A 22,723-nucleotide genomic window follows, 5' to 3' on the forward strand; every position below is an offset into this window, starting at 1 on the left:
AAGTGCCCCAAATCGAACCGGAAGTGACCTTAGGTAAACAGGAAGTGACCTCAGGTAAACCGGAAGTGACCCCAAATCAAACCGGAAGTGACCTTTTTAAACCGGAAGTGACCTTTTTAAACCGGAAGTGACCCCAAATTAACCGGAGGTGACCTCAGCTAGACCGGAAGTGCCTCTAGTCAAACCGGAAGTGACCCAAATAGACCGGAAGTGACCCAAATCAAACCGGAAGTGACCCCCAAATGAACCGGAAGTGACCTCAAGTAAACCGGAAGTGACCCCAAATCAAACCGGAAGTGACCTTTTTAAACCGGAAGTGACCTTTTTAAACCGGAAGTGACCCCAAATAAACCGGAAGTGACCTCGGCTAGACCGGAAGTGCCTCTACTCAAACCGGAAGTGACCCAAATAGACCGGAAGTGACCCAAATCACCCCGGAAGTGACCTTATTTCAACATTAACTGCCCTAAATAGCTACATTAGTCGCTAACTTTTGCATTTTTTGTCCGATTAAACCCGTTTCAACATTTTAAAGGGAAAAGGGAACCTCCTTAAGCCGTTTTTTGTCCTTTTGTTCCAAATTTCAAAATATTTTGGCGCAATTGCTTTTTCTTTTAATTCCCAGTCATTCTCTATGGGGATTCAAGATTTGCTCTAACTTCTACATTTTTTAACCGTTTCAACCCGTTCCAACTTTCAACTGTTCATCTTTTGCCTACCTATTCCACAACCTCCTACTTACCAAAAATTCCAAAATTCAAATTTGAAATTCAACCACATTCTCCAAAATTTAGTATTACACTTCTATTTTCCACATTTCTCAAGAAATTCAACTCATTTCAACATCATTCCCCAAGAAGTGATTCAAAGTCTTCGCCTTCACACGCAATTTCTCCAGAAATTGCATTTTCTAGTTATTGTGTGAAGGCGATGGCCTTCACACATATGTTATTCTACACCATTCTCTATTATTATTATTATTATTATATTTTATTCTCCACACTTTTTTGTCCCGCTTCTTCTTCCACATAATTCATCCGATTCACTCCGTTCCACTTTTGACGTATTCCAAATATTCACGAGATGAGCGCTTCCATTTTTCTCGTTCCGAAAATTTTCCGATTTCGCAAAATTCGCGAATTTACGACAAATTTTTCCCCATTCATTCTCAATGGCAGATTCTACATTTCACATTTACGTCATTCCCCTTTTAAATTCACCTCATTCAGCACATTCAAACCACATTCGGAATGATTCTCGACATTCCCAAAATTCCCAAATTCAAAAATTTCACGTTTTCACGTTAAAAATTCCGACAAAATTTCACGAAATTTCGTTTTTCACCTCTAGTTTCTACATTTTTCAACCGATTCAACCCATTCCAACTTTCAACTGTTCATCTTTTGCCTGCCTATTCCACAACTTCTCACCTACCAAAAATTCCAAAATTTCAAATTTGAAATTCAACCAAATTCTCCAAAATTTCGTTTTTCTACTCTAACTTCTACGTTTTTCAACCGATTCAACCCATTCCAACTTTCAACTGTTCATCTTTTGCCTACCTATTCCACACCTTCCCACTTACCAAAATTTCCAAATTTTCAATTTTGAAATTCAACCAAATTCTACAAAATTTGGTTTTTCTACTCTAAATTCTACATTTTTCAACCGATTCAACCCATTCCAACTTTATTCACTTTGGTCACCTCATCCTTACCATATTCACCCCCTTCACCCCCACTTCCACTATGCTTACACAATTCAACCCTTGACCCCCACTTCCAGTGTGGCGGCCATCTTGGATTGACCCTGAAGTGCTCCCAATGACCCTAGAATGAACCGGAAGTGCCCCAAATCGAACCGGAAGTGACCTTAGGTAAACAGGAAGTGACCTTAGGTAAACCGGAAGTGACCTCAAATCAAACCGGAAGTGACCTTTTTAAACCGGAAGTGACCTTTTTAAACCGGAAGTGACCCCAAATAAACCGGAAGTGACCTCGGCTAGACCGGAAGTGCCTCTACTAAAACCGGAAGTGACCCAAATAGACCGGAAGTGACCCAAATCACCCCGGAAGTGACCTTATTTCAACATTAACTGCCCTAAATAGCTACATTAGTCGCTAACCTTTGCATTTTTTGTCCGATTGAACCCATTTCAACATTTTAACTCCAAAAGTTAACCTCCTGAAGCTATTTATTTTCGTTTTGTTCCAAATTTCAAAATATTTTGGCGCAATTGCTTCTTCTTTTAATTCCCATTCATTCTCTATGGAGATTCAACATTTGCTCTCACGTCTACATTTTTTAACCGATTCAACCCGTTCCAACATTCAACTGTTCATCTTTTGCCTACCTATTCCACAATCTCCCACTTACCACAAATTCCAAACTTCAAATTTGAAATTCAACCAAATTCTCCAAAATTTAGTATTACACTTCTATTTTCCACATTTCTCAAGAAATTCAACTCATTTCAACATCATTCGCCATCATTCCCCAAGAAGTGATTCAAAGTCTTCGCCTTCACACGCAATTTCTCCAGAAATTGCATTTTCTAGTTATTATATTTTATTCTCCACACTTTTTTGTCCCGCTTCTTCTTCCACATAATTCATCCGATTCACTCCGTTCCACTTTTGACGTATTCCAAATATTCACGAGATGAGCGCTTCCATTTTTCTCGTTCCGAAAATTTTCCGATTTCGCAAAATTCGCGAATTTACGACAAATTTTTCCCCATTCATTCTCAATGGCAGATTCTACATTTCACATTTACGTCATTCCCCTTTTAAATTCACCTCATTCAGCACATTCAAACCACATTCGGAATGATTCTCGACATTCCCAAAATTCCCAAATTCAAAAATTTCACGTTTTCACGTTAAAAATTCCGACAAAATTTCACGAAATTTCGTTTTTCACCTCTAGTTTCTACATTTTTCAACCGATTCAATCCATTCCAATTTTCAACTGTTCATCTTTTGCCTGCCTATTCCACAACTTCTCACCTACCAAAAATTCCAAAATTTCAAATTTGAAATTCAACCAAATTCTCCAAAATTTCGTTTTTCTACTCTAACTTCTACGTTTTTCAACCGATTCAACCCATTCCAACTTTCAACTGTTCATCTTTTGCCTACCTATTCCACACCTTCCCACTTACCAAAATTTCCAAATTTTCAATTTTGAAATTCAACCAAATTCTACAAAATTTGGTTTTTCTACTCTAATTTCTGCATTTTTCAACCGATTCAACCCATTCCAACTTTATTCACTTTGGTCACCTCATCCTTACCATATTCACCCCCTTCACCCCCACTTCCACTATGCTTACACAATTCAACCCTTGACCCCCACTTCCAGTGTGGCGGCCATCTTGGATTGACCCTGAAGTGCTCCCAATGACCCTAGAATGAACCGGAAGTGCCCCAAATCGAACCGGAAGTGACCTTAGGTAAACAGGAAGTGACCTTAGGTAAACCGGAAGTGACCCCAAATCAAACCGGAAGTGACATTTTTAAACCGGAAGTGACCTTTTTAAACCGGAAGTGACCCCAAATAAACCGGAAGTGACCTCAGCTAGACCGGAGGTGCCTCTAATCAAACCGGAAGTGACCCAAATAGACCGGAAGTGACCCCAAATCAAACCGGAAGTGACCTTTTTAAACCGGAAGTGACCTTTTTAAACCGAAAGTGACCCCAAATAAACCGGAAGTGTCCTCAGATGGACCGGAAGTGCCTCTAATCAAACCGGAAGTGACCCAAATCAAACCGGAAGTGACCTTATTTCAACATTAACTGCCCTAAATAGCTACATTAGTCGCTAACTTTTGCATTTTTTGTCCGATTGAACCCGTTTCAACATTTTAACCCCAAAAGGGAACATCCTGAAGCCGTTTTTTGTCCTTTTGTTCCAAATTTCAAAATATTTTGGCGCAATTGCTTTTTCTTTGAATTCCCATTCATTCTCTATGGGGATTCAAGATTTGCTCTAACTTCTACATTTTTTAACCGTTTCAACCCGTTCCAACTTTCAACTGTTCATCTTTTGCCTACCTATTCCACAACCTCCCACTTACCAAAAATTCCAAGATTCAAATTTGAAATTCAACCACATTCTCCAAAATTTAGTATTACACTTCTATTTTCCACATTTCTCAAGAAATTCAACTCATTCCAACATCATTCGGCATCATTCCCCAAGAAGTGATTCAAAGTCTTCGCCTTCACACGCAATTTCTCCAGAAATTGCATTTTCTAGTTATTATTATTATTATTATATTTTATTCTCCACACTTTTTTGTCCCGCTTCTTCTTCCACATAGTTCATCCGATTCACTCCGTTCCACTTTTGACGTGTTCCAAATATTCACGAGATGAGCGCTTCCATTTTTCTCGTTCCGAAAATTTTCCGATTTCGCAAAATTCGCGAACTTACGACAAATTTTTCCCCATTCATTCTTAATGGCAGATTCGACATTTCACATTTACATCATTCCACTTTTTTCTACATTGTTCAACCGATTCAACTCATTCCAACTTTCAACTGTTCATCTTTTGCCTACCTATTCCACAACTTCCCACTTACCAAAAATTCCAAATTTGAAATTCAACCAAATTCTCCAAAATTTCGTTTTTCCACTCTAACTTTTACGTTTTTAGACCGATTCAACCCATTCCAACTTTCAACTGTTCATCTTTTTCTAACTATTCCACAACTTCCAACTTATAAAAAATTCCAAATTTTCAAATTTGGAATTCAACCAAATTCTCAAAAATTTTGTTTTTCTACTCTAATTTCTACATTTTTTAACCGATTCAACTCATTCCAACTTTCAACTGTTCATGTTTTGCCTTCCTATTCCACAACTTCCCGTTTACCAAAAATTCCAAATTTGAAATTCAACCAAATCTTTCTAAATTTCGTTTTTCTACTCTAATTTCTACATTGTTCAACCGATTCAACTCATTCCAACTTTCAACTCTTCATCTTTTGCCTACCTATTCCACAACTTCCCACTTACCAAAAATTCAAAATTTGAAATTCAACCAAATTCTCAAACATTTTGTTTTTCTTCTCTAATCTTTACTTTGTGAAACCGATTCAATCCATTCCAACTTTCAACTTTTCATCTTTTGCTTACCTATTTCACAACTTCCCACTTACCAAAAATTCCAAATTTGGAATTCAACCAAATTTTAAAAAATTTTGTTTTTCTACTCTAATTTCTACATTGTTCAACCGATTCAACTCATTCCAACTTTCAACTGTTCATCTTTTGCCTATCTATTCCACAACTTCCCACTTACCAAAAATTCCATATTTGAAATTCAACCAAATTCTCCAACATTTTGTTTTTCTACTCTAATTTCTACATTGTTCAACCGATTCAACCCATTCCAACTTTCAACTCTTCATCTTTTGCCTACCTATTCCACAACTTCCGACTTACCAAAAATTCCAAATTTGAAATTCAACCTAAATCTCCAAAATTTCGTTTTTCTACTCTAATTTCTACATTGTTCAACCGATTCAACCCGTTCCAACTTTCAACTCTTCATCTTTTGCCTACCTATTCCACAACTTCCCACTTACCAAAAATTCAAAATTTGAAATTCAACCAAATTCTCAAACATTTTGTTTTTCTTCTCTAATCTTTACATTGTGAAAGTGATTCAATCCATTCCAACTTTCAACTTTTCATCTTTTGCTTACCTATTTCACAACTTCCCACTTACCAAAAATTCCAAATTTGGAATTCAACCAAATTTTAAAAAAATTAGTTTTTCTACTCTAATTTCTACATTTTTTAACCGATTCAACTCATTCCAACTTTCAACTGTTCATGTTTTGCCTACCTATTCCACAACTTCCCGTTTACCAAAAATTCCAAATTTGAAATTCAACCAAATTCTCCAAAATTTCGTTTTTCTAATCTAATTTCTACATTGTTCAACCGATTCAACCCATTCCAACTTTCAACTCTTCATCTTTTGCCTACCTATTCCGCAACTTCCGACTTATCAAAAATTCCAAATTTGAAATTCAACCAAAATCTCCAAAATTTCGTTTTTCTACTCTAATTTCCACATTGTTCAACCGATTCAACCCGTTCCAACTTTCAACTCTTCATCTTTTGCCTACCTATTCCACAACTTCCCACTTACCAAAAATTCAAAATTTGAAATTCAACCAAATTCTCAAACATTTTGTTTTTCTTCTCTAATCTTTACATTGTGCAACCGATTCAATCCATTCCAACTTTCAACTTTTCATCTTTTGCTTACCTTTCACAACTTCCCACTTACCAAAAATTCCAAATTTGAAATTCAACCAAATTCTGCGAAATTTCGTTTTTCGACTCTAATTTGTACATTTTTCAACCGATTCAACCCATTCCAACTTTCAACTCTTCATCTTTTGCCTACGTATTACACAACTTCCCACTTACCAAAAATCCCAAATTTGAAATTCAACCAAATTCTCCAAAATTTCGTTTTTCTACTCTCATTTCTACATTTCTCTACCGATTCAACCCATTCCAACTTTCAACTCTTCATCTTTTGCTTACCTATTCCACAACTTCCCCTTACAAAAAATTCCAAATTTTGAAATTTGAAAGTCAACCAAATTCTCCAATAATGTGTTTTTCTACTCTAATTTTCACATTGTTCAACCGATTCAACCCATTCCAACTTTCAACTCTTCATCTTTTTCCTACCTATTCCCCAAATTTCCACTTGCCATAAATTCCACATTTTAAGATTTTAAACTCAACCAAATTCTCCAAAATTCTGAAATTCCACCAAATTCTCCAAAATTCCATTTTTCACCTCTATTTTCTACATTTCTCAAGTAATTCAACTCGTTTCAGCATAATTCGCCAGCATTCCCCAAGAAGTGATTCAAAGTCTTCGCCTTCACACGCAATTTCTCCAGAAATTGCATTTTCTAGTTATTATTATTATTATATTTTATTCTCCACACTTTTTTGTCCCGCTTCTTCTTCCACATAATTCATCCGATTCACTCCGTTCCACTTTTGACGTATTCCAAATATTCACGAGATGAGCGCTTCCATTTTTCTCGTTCCGAAAATTTTCCGATTTCGCAAAATTCGCGAATTTACGACAAATTTTTCCCCATTCATTCTCAATGGCAGATTCTACATTTCACATTTACGTCATTCCCCTTTTAAATTCACCTCATTCAGCACATTCAAACCACATTCGGAATGATTCTCGACATTCCCAAAATTCCCAAATTCAAAAATTTCACGTTTTCACGTTAAAAATTCCGACAAAATTTCACGAAATTTCGTTTTTCACCTCTAGTTTCTACATTTTTCAACCGATTCAACCCATTCCAATTTTCAACTGTTCATCTTTTGCCTGCCTATTCCACAACTTCTCACCTACCAAAAATTCCAAAATTTCAAATTTGAAATTCAACCAAATTCTCCAAAATTTCGTTTTTCTACTCTAACTTCTACGTTTTTCAACCGATTCAACCCATTCCAACTTTCAACTGTTCATCTTTTGCCTACCTATTCCACACCTTCCCACTTACCAAAATTTCCAAATTTTCAATTTTGAAATTCAACCAAATTCTACAAAATTTGGTTTTTCTACTCTAATTTCTACATTTTTCAACCGATTCAACCCATTCCAACTTTATTCACTTTGGTCACCTCATCCTTACCATATTCACCCCCTTCACCCCCACTTCCACTATGCTTACACAATTCAACCCTTGACCCCCACTTCCAGTGTGGCGGCCATCTTGGATTGACCCTGAAGTGCTCCCAATGACCCTAGAATGAACCGGAAGTGCCCCAAATCGAACCGGAAGTGACCTTAGGTAAACAGGAAGTGACCTTAGGTAAACCGGAAGTGACCCCAAATCAAACCGGAAGTGACCTTTTTAAACCAGAAGTGACCTTTTTAAACCGGAAGTGACCCCAAATAAACCGGAAGTGACCTCGGCTAGACCGGAAGTGCCTCTATTCAAACCGGAAGTGACCCAAATAGACCGGAAGTGACCCAAATCAACCCGGAAGTGAACTTATTTCAACATTAACTGCCCTAAATAGCTACATTAGGCGCTAACATTTGCTTTTTTTGTCTGATTGAACCCGTTCGAACATTTTAACCCCAAAAGTGAACCTCCTGAAGCTGTTTTTTTACGTTTTGTTCCAAATTTCACAATATTTTGGCGCCATTGCTTTTTCTTTTAATTCCCATTCATTCTCTATGGGGATTCAACATTTGCTCTCACTTCTACATTTTTTAACCGATTCAACCCGTTCCAACATTCAACTGTTCATCCTTTGCCTGCCTATTCCACAACTTTCCACTTACCAAATATTCTCTACAATTTCGTTTTTCTACTCTTTTTTCCACATTTTTCAACCGATTCAACCCATTCCAACTTTATTCACTTTGTTTACCTTATGCTTACCATATTCACCTCCTTCACCCACACTTCCAGTGTGGCGGCCATCTTGGATTGACCCGGAAGTGCCCCCAATGAACCCAGAATATACCGGAAGTGCCCCATATCAAACCGCAAGTGACCTTAGGTAAACAGGAAGTGACCTTAGGTAAACCGGAAGTGACCCCAAATCAAACCGGAAGTGACCTTTTTAAACCGGAAGTGACCTTTTTAAACCGTAAGTGACCCCAAATAAACCGGAAGTGACCTCGGCTAGACCGGAAGTGCCTCCACTCAAACCGGAAGTGACCCAAATAGACCGGAAGTGACCCAAATCACCCCGGAAGTGACCTTATTTCAACATTACTGCCCTAAATAGCTACATTAGTCGCTAACTTTTGCATTTTTTGTCCGATTGAACCCATTTCAACATTTTAACTCCAAAAGTGAACCTCCTGAAGCTATTTATTTTCGTTTTGTTCCAAATTTCAAAATATTTTGGCGCAATTGCTTTTTCTTTTAATTCCCATTCATTCTCTATGGAGATTCAACATTTGCTCTCACGTCTACATTTTTTAACCGATTCAACCCGTTCCAACATTCAACTGTTCATCTTTTGCCTACCTATTCCACAACCTCCCACTTACCACAAATTCCAAACTTCAAATTTGAAATTCAACCAAATTCTCCAAAATTTAGTATTACACTTCTATTTTCCACATTTCTCAAGAAATTCAACTCATTTAGACATCATTCGCCATCATTCCCCAAGAAGTGATTCAAAGTCTTCGCCTTCACACGCAATTTCTCCAGAAATTGCATTTTCTAGTTAGTGTGAAGGTGAAGACCTTCACACTATTGTTATTGCTGTCCTTTATTATTATTATTATTATTATTCTACTTATTCCGCTCACTTTTTTGTCCGTTAACTACTTCCACATACTTCAACCGATTCACTCCATTCCACTTTTCACTGATTCCAAATATTCATGACACGGGTGCTTACATTTTTTTCGTTCAAAAAATTTTCCGTTTTCGCAAAATTCACAAAATTCCGGCAAATTCTTCCCCATTCATTCTTAATGGCAGATTCAACATTTCACATTTTTGTTGTTCCAGTTTGAAATTCACTTATTTCAACACATTCAAATCACATTTGGGACATTCCCAAACTTGCCAAATTCACAAATTTCACGTTTTCACTTTTAAAATTTGCACAAAATTTTGCAAAATTTCACTAAATTTAGTTTTTCACTTCTAATTTCTACATTTTTCCACCGATTCAACTCGTTCCAACTTTCAACTGTTCATCTTTTGCCTACCTATTCCACACCTTCCCACTTAGCAAAATTTCCAAATTTTCAATTTTGAAATTCACACCAAATTTTCCAAAAATTTAGTTTTTCCCTTCTAATTTCTATATTTTTCGACCGATTCAACCCATTCCAACTTTATTCACTTTGTTCACCTTATGCTTACCATATTCACCCCCTTCACCCCCACTTCCACAATTCAACCCTTGACCCCCACTTCCAGAGTGGCGGCCATCTTGGATTGACCCTGAAGTGCCCCAATGTACGCGGAATGAACTGGAAGTGCCCCAAATCAAACCGGGATTGACCCCAAATGAACCGGAAGTGACCTCAGGTAAACCGGAAGTGACCCCAAATCAAACCGGAAGTGACCCCAAATCAAACCGGAAGTGACCTTTTTCAACCGGAAGTGACCTTTTTAAACCGGAAGTGACCCCAAATAAACCGGAAGTGACCTGAGCTAGACCGGAAGTGCCTCTAATCAAACCGGAAGTGACCCAAATCAAACCGGAAATGACCATATTTCAACATTAAGTGCCCTAATTACCTACATTTGCGCTAACTTTTGCAAATTTTGCCCGATTAAACCCATTTCAACATTTTAACCCCAAAAGTGAACCTCCTGAAGCCGTTTTTTTCCTTTTGTTCCAAATTTCAGAAACTTTTGGTGCAATTTTTTTTCTTTTAATTCCCATTCATTCTCTATTAGGATTCAAGATTTGCTCTAACTTCTACATTTTTTAACTGATTCAACTCGTTCCAACTTTCAACTGTTCCTCTTTTGCCTTCCTATTCCACAACTTCCCACTTACCAAAAATTCTCTACAATTTTGTTTTTCTACTCTAATTTCTACATTTTCAACTTATTCAACCCATTCCACCTTTCAACTGTTCATCATTTTCCTACCTATTTCACAACTTCCCACTTACCCAAAATTCCAAATTTTCAATTTTGAAATTCACACCCAATTTTCCCAAATTTCCTTTTTCCCTTGTAATTTCTACATTTTTCAACCGATTCAACTCTTTTCAACATCATTCTGCAGCATTCCCCAAGTATTTATTCAACCTCTTCACCTTCACACGCAATTTCTTCAGGAATTGCAAATTCTAGTTATTATTATTATTCTACTTATTCCGCTCACTTTTTTGTCCGTTAACTACTTCCACATACTTCAACCGATTCACTCCATTCCACTTTTCACTGATTCCAAATATTCATGACACGGGTGCTTACATTTTTTTCGTTTAAAAAATTTTCCGTTTTCGCAAAATTCACAAAATTCCGGCAAATTCTTCTCCATTCATTCTTAATGGCAGATTCAACATTTCACATTTGTGTTGTTCCAGTTTGAAATTCACTTATTTCAACACATTCAAATCACATTGGGGACATTCCCAAACTTGCCAAATTCAAAAATTTCACGTTTTCACTTTTAAAATTTGCACAAAAGTTTGCAAAATTTCACTAAATTTAGTTTTTCACTTCTAATTTCTACATTTTTCCACCGATTCTGCTCGTTCCAACTTTCAACTGTTCATCTTTTGCCTACCTATTCCACACCTTCCCATCCATCCATCCATTTTCTGAACCGCTTAGTCCCCACGGGGGTCGCGGGCGTGCTGGAGCCTATCCCTGCCGTCATCGGGCAGTAGGCGGGGGACACCCTGAACCGGTTGCCAGCCAATCGCAGGGCACACAGAGACAGACAACCATTCACACTCACACTCACACCTAGGGACAATTTGGAGTCTTCAATCGGCCTACCAAGCATGTTTTTGGAATGTGGGAGGAAACCGGAGCGCCCGGAGAAAACCCACGCGGGCCCGGGGAGAACATGCAAACTCCACACAGGGAGGGCCGGAGGTGGAATCGAACCCGCACCCTCCTAACTGTGAGGCGGACGTGCTACCCAGTGCGCCACCGAGCCGCCCCCCACACCTTCCCACTTAGCAAAATTTCCAAATTTTCAATTTTGAAATTTACACCAAATTTTCCAAAAATTTAGTTTTTCCCTTCTAATTTCTATATTTTTCAACCGATTCAACCCATTCCAACTTTATTCACTTTGTTCACCTTATGCTTACCATATTCACCCCCTTCACCCCCACTTCCACAATTCAACCCTTGACCCCCACTTCCAGAGTGGCGGCCATCTTGGATTGACCCTGAAGTGCCCCAATGTACGCGGAATGAACTGGAAGTGCCCCAAATCAAACCGGAATTGACCCCAAATGAACCGGAAGTTACCTCAGGTAAACCGGAAGTGACCCCAAATCAAACCGGAAGTGACCCCAAATCAAACCGGAAGTGACCTTTTTCAACCGGAAGTGACCCCAAATAAACCGGAAGTGACCTCAGCTAGACCGGAAGTGCCTCTAATCAAACCGGAAGTGACCCAAATAGACCGGAAGTGACCCAAATCAAACCGGAAGTGACCATATTTCAACATTAGGTGCCTTAAATACCTACATTTGGGCTAACTTTTACAAAGTTTGGCCGATTAAACCCGTTTCAACATTTTAACCCCAAAAGTGAACCTCCTGAAGCCTTTTTTTTTCCTTTTGTCCCAAATTTCAAAAAATTTTGTTGCAATTTTTTTTTCTTTTAATTCCCATTCATTCTCTATTAGGATTCAAGATTTGGTCTAACTTCTACAATTTTTAACCGATTCAATTTGTTCCAACTTTCAACTGTTCATCTTTTGCCTTCCTATTCCACAACTTCCCACTTACCAAAAATTCTCTGCAATTTTGTTTTTCTACTCTAATTTCTACATTTTTCAACTTATTCAAGCCATTCCACCTTTCAACTGTTCATCATTTTCCTACCTATTCCACAACTTCACACTTACCCAAAATTCCAAATTTTCAATTTTGAAATTCACACACAATTTTCCCAAATTTCCTTTTTCCCTTGTAATTTCTACATTTTTCAACCGATTCAAGTCTTTTCAACATCATTCTGCAGCATTCCCCAAGTCTTTATTCAACCTCTTCACCTTCACACGCAATTTCTTCAGGAATTGCAAATTCTAGTTAGTGTGAAGGTGAAGACCTTCACACTATTGTTATTGCTGTCCTTTATTATTATTATTATTCTACTTATTCCGCTCACTTTTTTGTCCGTTAACTACTTCCACATACTTCAACCGATTCACTCCATTCCACTTTTCCCTGATTCCAAATATTCATGACACGGGTGCTTACATTTTTTTCGTTCAAAAAATTTTCCGTTTTCGCAAAATTCACAAAATTCCGGCAAATTCTTCCCCATTCATTCTTAATGGCAGATTCAACATTTCACATTTTTGTTGTTCCAGTTTGAAATTCACTTATTTTAACACATTCAAATCACATTGGGGACATTCCCAAACTTGCCAAATTAAAAAAATTCACGTTTTCACTTTTAAAATTTGCACAAAATTTTGCAAAATTTCACTAAATTTAGTTTTTCACTTCTAATTTCTACATTTTTCCACCGATTCAACTCGTTCCAACTTTCAACTGTTCATCTTTTGCCTACCTATTCCACCCCTTCCCACTTAGCAAAATTTCCAAATTTTCAATTTTGAAATTCACACCAAATTTTCCAAAAATTTAGTTTTTCCCTTCTAATTTCTATATTTTTCGACCGATTCAACCCATTCCAACTTTATTCACTTTGTTCACCTTATGCTTATCATATTCACCCCCTTCACCCCCACTTCCACAATTCAACCCTTGACCCCCACTTCCAGAGTGGCGGCCATCTTGGATTGACCCTGAAGTGCCCCAATGTACGCGGAATGAACTGGAAGTGCCCCAAATCAAACCGGGATTGACCCCAAATGAACCAGAAGTGACCTCAGGTAAACCGGAAGTGACCCCAAATCAAACCGGAAGTGACCCCAAATCAAACCGGAAGTGACCTTTTTAAACCGGAAGTGACCTTTTTAAACCGGAAGTGACCTCAAATAAACCGGAAGTGACCTCAGCTAGACCGGGAGTGCCTCTAATCAAACCGGAAGTGACCCAAATCAAACCGGAAATGACCATATTTCAACATTAAGTGCCCTAAATACCTACATTTGCGCTAACTTTTGCAAATTTTGCCCGATTAAACCCATTTCAACATTTTAACCCCAAAAGTGAACCTCCTGAAGCCGTTTTTTTCCTTTTGTTTCAAATTTCAGAAACTTTTGATGCATTTTTTTTTTCTTTTAATTCCCATTCATTCTCTATTAGGATTCAAGATTTGACCTAACTTCTACATTTTTTAACCGATTCAACTCGTTCCAACTTTCAACTGTTCCTCTTTTGCCTTGCTATTCCACAACTTCCCACTTACCAAAAATTCTCTACAATTTTGTTTTTCTACTCTAATTTCTACATTTTCAACTTATTCAACCCATTCCACCTTTCAACTGTTCATCATTTTCCTACCTATTCCACAACTTCCCACTTACCCAAAATTCCAAATTTTCAATTTTGAAATTCACACCCAATTTTCCCAAATTTCCTTTTTCCCTTGTAATTTCTACATTTTTCAACCGATTCAACTCTTTTCAACATCATTCTGCAACATTCCCCAAGTATTTATTCAACCTCTTCACCTTCACACGCAATTTCTTCAGGAATTGCAAATTCTAGTTAGTGTGAAGGTGAAGACCTTCACACTATTGTTATTGCTGTCCTTTATTATTATTATTATTATTCTACTTATTCCGCTCACTTTTTTGTCCGTTAACTACTTCCACATACTTCAACCGATTCACTCCATTCCACTTTTCACTGATTCCAAATATTCATGACACGGGTGCTTACATTTTTTTCGTTCAAAAAATTTTCCGTTTTCGCAAAATTCACAAAATTCCGGCAAATTCTTCCCCATTCATTCTTAATGGCAGATTCAACATTTCACATTTTTGTTGTTCCAGTTTGAAATTCACTTATTTCAACACATTCAAATCACATTGGGGACATTCCCAAACTTGCCAAATTCAAAAATTTCACGTTTTCACTTTTAAAATTTGCACAAAATTTCACAAAATTTCACAAAATTTAGTTTTTCACTTCTAGTTTCTACATTTTTCCACCGATTCAACTCGTTCCAACTTTCAACTGTTCATCTTTTGCCTACCTATTCCACACCTTCCCACTTAGCAAAATTTCCAAATTTTCAATTTTGAAATTCACACCAAATTTTCCCAAAATTTAGTTTTTCCCTTCTAATTTCTACATTTTTCAACCGATTCAACCCATTCCAACTTTATTCACTTTGTTCACCTTATGCTTACCATATTCACCCCCTTCACCCCCACTTCCACAATTCAACCCTTGACCCCCACTTCCAGAGTGGCGGCCATCTTGGATTGACCCTGAAGTGCCCCAATGAACCCGGAATGAACTGGAAGTGCCCCAAATCAAACCGGAATTGACCCCAAATGAACCGGAAGTGACCTCAGGTAAACCGGAAGTGACCCCAAATCAAACCGGAAGTGACCCCAAATCAAACCGGAAGTGACCTTTTTCAACCGGAAGTGACCCCAAATAAACCGGAAGTGACCTCAGCTAGACCGGAAGTGCCTCTAATCAAACCGGAAGTGACCCAAATAGACCGGAAGTGACCCAAATCAAACCGGAAGTGACCATATTTCAACATTAAGTGCCCAAAATACCTACATTTGCGCTAACTTTTGCAAATTTTGACCGATTAAACCCGTTTCTACATTTTAACCCCAAAAGTGAACCTCCTGAAGCCGTTTTTTTTCCTTTTGTTCCAAATTTCAAAAGATTTTGGCGCAATTTTTTTTCTTTTAATTCCCATTCATTCTTTATTAGGATTCAAGATTTGCTCTAACTTCTACATCTTTTAACCGATTCAACTCGTTCCAACTTTCAACTGTTCAATTTTGGTTTTCTACTCTAATTTCTACTTTTTTCAACTTATTCAACCCATTCAACTTATTCAACCCATTCCACCTTTCAACTGTTCATCATTTTCCTACCTATTCCACAACTTCCCACTTACCCAAAATTCCAAAATTTCAGTTTTGAAATTCACACCCAATTTTCCCAAATTTCCTTTTCCCTTGTAATTTCTACATTTTTCAACCGATTCAACTCTTTTCAACATCATTCTGCAGCATTCCCCAAGTATTTATTCAACCTCTTCACCTTCACACGCAATTTCTTCAGGAATTGCAAATTCTAGTTATTATTATTATTCTACTTATTCCGCTCACTTTTTTGTCCGTTAACTACTTCCACATACTTCAACCGATTCACTCCATTCCACTTTTCACTGATTCCAAATATTCATGACACGGGTGCTTACATTTTTTTCGTTCAAAAAATTTTCCGTTTTCGCAAAATTCACAAAATTCCGGCAAATTCTTCCCCATTCATTCTTAATGGCAGATTCAACATTTCACATTTTTGTTGTTCCAGTTTGAAATTCACTTATTTCAACACATTCAAATCACATTGGGGACATTCCCAAACTTGCCAAATTCAAAAATTTCACGTTTTAACTTTTAAAATTTGCACAAATTTTTGCAAAATGTCACTAAATTTAGTTTTTCACTTCTAATTTCTACATTTTTCCACCGATTCAACTCGTTCCAACTTTCAACTGTTCATCTTTTGCCTACCTATTCCACACCTTCCCACTTAGCAAAATTTCCAAATTTTCAATTTTGAAATTGTCACCAAATTTTCCAAAAATTTAGTTTTTCCCTTCTAATTTCTATATTTTTCAACCGATTCAACCCATTCCAACTTTATTCACTTTGTTCACCTTATGCTTACCATATTCACCCCCTTCACCCCCACTTCCACAATTCAACCCTTGACCCCCACTTCCAGAGTGGCGGCCATCTTGGATTGACCCTGAAGTGCCCCAATGTACGCGGAATGAATTGGAAGTGCCCCAAATCAAACCGGGATTGACCCCAAATGAACCGGAAGTGACCTCAGGTAAACCAGAAGTGACCCCAAATCAAACCGGAAGTGACCCCAAATCAAACCGGAAGTGACCTTTTTCAACCGGAAGTGACCTTTTTAAACCGGAAGTGACCCCAAATAAACCGGAAGTGACCTCAGCTAGACCGGAAGTGCCTCTAATCAAACCGGAAGTGACCCAAATCAAACCGGAAATGACCATATTTCAACATTAAGTGCCCTAAATACCTACATTTGCGCTAACTTTTGCAAATTTTGCCCGATTAAACCCATTTCAACATTTTAACCCTAAAAGTGAACCTCCTGAAGCCGTTTTTTTCCTTTTGTTCCAAATTTCTGAAACTTTTGGTGCAATTTTTTTTTCTTTTAATTCCCATTCATTCTCTATTAGGATTCAAGATTTGCTCTAACTTCTACATTTTTTAACCGATTCAACTCGTTCCAACTTTCAACTGTTCCTCTTTTGCCTTCCTATTCCACAACTTCCCACTTACCAAAAAATCTCTACAATTTTGTTTTTCTACTCTAATTTCTACATTTTCAACTTATTCAACTCATTCTACCTTTCAACTGTTCATCATTTTCCTACCTATTCCACAACTTCCCACTTACCCAAAATTCCAAATTTTCAATTTTGAAATTCACACCCAATTTTCCCAAATTTCCTTTTTCCCTTGTAATTTCTACATTTTTCAACCGATTCAACTCTTTTCAACATCATTCTGCAACATTCCCCAAGTATTTATTCAACCTCTTCACCTTCACACGCAATTTCTTCAGGAATTGCAAATTCTAGTTAGTGTGAAGGTGAAGACCTTCACACTATTGTTATTGCTGTCCTTTATTATTATTAGTGTGAAGGTGAAGACCTTCACACTATTGTTATTGCTGTCCTTTATTATTATTATTATTGTGTGAAGGCGATGGCCTTCACACATATGTTATTCTACACCATTCTCTATTATTATTATTATTATTATTATTATTATTATTGTGTGAAGGCGATGGCCTTCACACATATGTTATTCTACACCATTCTCTATTATTGTGTGAAGGCGATGGCCTTCACACATGTTATTCTACACCATTCTCTATTATTGTGTGAAGGCGATGGCCTTCACACATATGTTATTCTACACCATTCTCTATTATTATTATTATTATTATTATTGTGTGAAGGCGATGGCCTTCACACATATGTTATTCTACACCATTCTCTATTATTATTGTGTGAAGGCGATGGCCTTCACACATATGTTATTCTACACCATTCTCTATTATTAGTGTGAAGGTGAAGACCTTCACACTATTGTTATTGCTGTCCTTTATTAGTGTGAAGGTGAAGACCTTCACACTATTGTTATTGCTGTCCTTTATTATTATTATTAGTGTGAAGGTGAAGACCTTCACACTATTGTTATTGCTGTCCTTTATTATTATTATTAGTGTGAAGGTGAAGACCTTCACACTATTGTTATTGCTGTCCTTTATTATTATTAGTGTGAAGGTGAAGACCTTCACACTATTGTTATTGCTGTCCTTTATTATTATTAGTGTGAAGGTGAAGACCTTCACACTATTGTTATTGCTGTCCTTTATTATTATTAGTGTGAAGGTGAAGACCTTCACACTATTGTTATTGCTGTCCTTTATTAGTGTGAAGGTGAAGACCTTCACACTATTGTTATTGCTGTCCTTTATTATTATTATTCTACTTATTCCGCTCACTTTTTTGACGCTTAACTCCTTCCACATACTTCAACCGATTCACTCCGTTCCACTTTTCACTTATTCCAAATATTCATGACACGGCTGCTTACATTTTTTTTGTTCGAAAAATTTTCCGTTTTCACAAAATTCACGATTTTGTGGCATTTTTTTCCCCATTCATTCTTAATGGCAGATTCAACATTTCACATTTTTGTTGTTCCAGTTTGAAATTCACTTATTTCAACACATTCAAATCACATTGGGGACATTCCCAAACTTGCCAAATTCAAAAATTTCACGTTTTCACTTTTAAAATTTGCACAAAATTTTGCAAAATTTCACAAAATTTAGTTTTTCACTTCTAGTTTCTACATTTTTCCACCGATTCAACTCGTTCCAACTTTCAACTGTTCATCTTTTGCCTACCTATTCCACACCTTCCCACTTACCAAAAATTCCAAAATTCGAATTTGAAATTCAACCAAATTCTCCAAAATTTAGTATTAAACTTCTATTTTCCACATTTCTCAAGAAATTCAACTCATTTCAACATCATTCGGCATCATTCCCCAAGAAGTGATTCAAAGTCTTCGCCTTCACACGCAATTTCTCCAGAAATTGCATTTTCTAGTTGATAATATATTTACAAATGTGATTGAAAAGAAAGTAAAAACTGGACTGATAATAAATGATTCAAGTGACCACCTGCCAGTGTTTGCGGTGATCCAGAACTGTACAAGGGAAAAAAAGGATGCTATAGCTTTTAAAATGTGTAGAATGAACTCTGGTAATTCAATTGACTCATTCAAAAATGGTCTTCTAAAACAAGACTGGAAAAAGGTATATGTGGGTGATGTAAATGAAGCCTACAACACATTCATGGCCATTTTATCTGAACTTTATGATAAAAACTGTCCTCTTGTAAGGAAAGCGATCAAACACAACTCAGTGGAAAAACCATGGCTGACAAAGGGAATCTTAAACGCCTGCAAGAAAAAAAACCTGTTATACAAAGATTTCCTAAAGATAAGAACAAAAGAAGCTGAATTGAAATATAAGACCTATAAAAACAAATTGATCAAAATAATGAGAAACAGTAAAAGGAACTACTATAGCAAGAAACTGGAGGAAAACAAGAGTAACACAATAACAACATGGAAAGTGTTAAATTAAATTATTAAAAACAGAACTGGAAAGCCAGGATATCCTTCTTACTTTGTAAACAGTAACAATATAACTATAAATGAACTTGCAATGATTGCAGAGGAGTTTAATGATTACTATGTTAGTATTGGGCCTACTTTGGCGGAAGAAGTACCAAAAAAATGGAGTACAAGTGACCTAATTAAGGATGTACCCATAGCCAAAAGTATGGTTCTAAGGGGAACGGATGAGACGGAAATAATAGAAATCGTTAGAAGATTTAAAGGTAAAAAGTCAACTGATTGTAATGGAATAGATATGTCACTTGTTAAAAATATTATTGAAAGTGTGGTGAAACCCCTAACACATATTTGCAACCAATCACTGACAAATGGTGTTTTTCCGAGCGAAATGAAAACAGCTAAAATTATTCCGATATATAAAGCTGGGGACAAACACATACCGTATTTGCCGGTGTATTGGTCGACCTTTTTCGATCCAAAATCGACCGAAAAAAATCGACCTCAACTTATACACCGAGTCATAAAATTTAACTTCGTATTCATCGCTTCAAATGTGATGGTAACCAAGGCCGTTTCTCATGCATCTCATTGTGCGTTGCACTTAGAAAATTTGAACCGGGCGGCGTGCGCGAGTGCGCGGCCCGCTGGAAGTCCAATGAGGCGCCGCGATCTCCTGCCCGGTGCTTATAAAGTGCCGATCCGCTCGGCTTGGAGCTATTTCCGGCCTCCCGTTGGTGCCGGGCGGCGTGCGCGAGCTCGCCGGCCGCGATCTCCTCCGCGGTGCTTATAAAGTGCCGATCCGCTCGGCTTGGAGCTATTTCCGACCTCCCGTTGGTGCCGGGCGGCGTGCGCGAGCTCGCCGGCCGCGATCTCCTGCGCGGTGCTTATAAAGTGCCGATCTGCTCGGCTTGGAGCTATTTCCGGCCTCCCGTTGGTGCCGGGCGGCGTGCGCGAGCTCGCCGGCCGCGATCTCCTCCGCGGTGCTTATAAAGTGCCGATCCGCTCGGCTTGGAGCTATTTCCGGCCTCCCGTTGGTGCCGGGCGGCGTGCGCGAGCTCGCCGGCCGCGATCTCCTCCGCGGTGCTTATAAAGTGCCGATCCGCTCGGCTTGGAGCTATTTCCGACCTCCCGTTGGTGCCGGGCGGCGTGCGCGAGCTCGCCGGCCGCGATCTCCTCCGCGGTGCTTATAAAGTGCCGATCCGCTCGGCTTGGAGCTATTTCCGGCCTCCCGTTGGTGCCGGGCGGCGTGCGCGAGCTCGCCGGCCGCGATCTCCTCCGCGGTGCTTATAAACAGCCGCATGCGCGGAATTTGAACACATTTCGTCAATAAATTTCGCATATTGAATTTTGAAGTTTAATATAATGCAACAATTGAGCTCGACTTATACAAAGGATATATCATAAAATCGTAAATTTCCGTCGAATTTTAGGGGGTCGACTTATACACCGAGTCGACCTGTACATCGGCAAATACGGTATTCTCAAATTACAGGCCAATATCTTTACTCCCACAATTCTCCAAAATACTAGAAAAAATATTTTATAAAAGGCTTGATGATTTCATCACAAAACAAAATATTCTGTGTGACCAACAGTATGGATTTCGGAAAAATAGAACCACCACAATGGCTTTGTTAGATTTCGTAGCTGAAATAACAACAGCTATTGAAAATAAACGATATGCTGTAGGTGTCTTCTTAGATCTTAAGAAAGCTTTTGATACTGTAAATCATAAAATACTGTTAACAAAACTTGAGAGATATGGCATACAAGGTATGCCACTCACTTGGTTAAACAGTTATTTATCAAACAGGAATCAATATGTGCAATTAATGGACTTCAAATCAAAGCTAAAGCAGGTAAAGTGTGGGGTTCCTCAGGGCTCAATATTAGGCCCCTTGTTATTTATTTTGTATGTTAATGATATGTGCAAGGTCTCCAGATTACTCAAGGCCGTAGTTTTTGCAGATGACACGAATCTGCTCTGTAGTGGGGACGACCTGGACCAACTACTGGATATTGTGGGTATTGAAATGGAAAAATTACAGAGTTGGTTTGACACAAATAAACTTACATTGAATTTAAGTAAAACAAGGTATATTATATTTGGAAACCGTCTGACAAACACAGACAAAATTCTTACAATAAATAATATAGAAATAGAAAGAGTGAATGAAGTAAAATTTCTTGGAGTGCTAATAGATGAAAAATTAAGTTGGAAACCACATATAATGTATATCAAATCAAAGATCTCAAAATCACTGGCAGTATTGTATAAAGTAAAAGATCTTATAAACCAAACATCATTATATTCCTTGTACTGCTCCTTCATACTCCCATACATTATGTACTGTGTGGAGGTGTGGGGCAACACATACAAAACAAACACAGATCCAATCTACATTCTACAAAAAAAGCTATACGACTTGTAAATAATGTTGATTACAGAGAACCATCTAACCCTCTTTTTGTAAAACTGAATGCACTGAAATACAATGATCTAGTCGATTTTAAAACCATCCAACTCATGTACAAAATAAAAAATAATCAATTACCAAACAGTATCCAGAGGTTGTTTGAGTGGAGGGAAAGTACCTATGATTTAAGAGGAACACTTGTTTAAAAGAGATTTGGTGAGAACAACTTTAAAGTTGCATTGTATAACAGTTAAAGGTGTGGAATTATGGAACGCCAGCAGTGACGAACTAAAGAATTGTAGTTCTTTACCTCAGTTTAAAAAAATGTATAAAGGCAAAATACTGATGGGATACCGTAGCATGCTGTGAGGTGTTTAAACTGCTTTTGTATTTATCTAAAGGAGGTGTATGTATGTATAAGTGTGTGTATGTATAATATCTATATGTATGTATGTATGTGGCGGCTCGGTGGCGCACTGGGTAGCACGTCCGCCTCACAGTTAGGAGGGTGCGGGTTCGATTCCACCTCCGGCCCTCCCTGTGCGGAGTTTGCATGTTCTCCCCGAGCCCGCGTGGGTTTTCTCCGGGCACTCCGGTTTCCTCCCACATCCCAAAAACATGCTTGGTAGGCCGATTGAAGACTCCAAATTGTCCCTAGGTGTGAGTGTGAGTGCGATTGGTTGTCTGTCTCTGTGTGCCCTGCGATTGGCTGGCAACCAGTTCAGGGTGTCCCCCGCC

General features: G+C 38.0%; 1 long non-coding RNA gene across 2 annotated transcripts in view; it reads right to left on the reverse strand.

Moving 5' to 3' along the window:
- Positions 1-762: 762 nt before the first annotated feature.
- LOC137840569 (uncharacterized) overlaps positions 763-22,723 on the reverse strand; it is a 211,741-nt gene continuing 189,780 nt past the window's right edge. For both annotated transcript variants that reach the window (XR_011087310.1, XR_011087309.1), the window contains one exon: positions 763-877. This is a non-coding gene — a long non-coding RNA (uncharacterized lncRNA). The remainder of the gene's footprint in view (positions 878-22,723) is intronic.

This window comes from Syngnathus scovelli, chromosome 8 (genome assembly GCF_024217435.2).
Source record: "Syngnathus scovelli strain Florida chromosome 8, RoL_Ssco_1.2, whole genome shotgun sequence".
NCBI classification, from domain to species: Eukaryota; Metazoa; Chordata; class Actinopteri; order Syngnathiformes; family Syngnathidae; genus Syngnathus; species Syngnathus scovelli.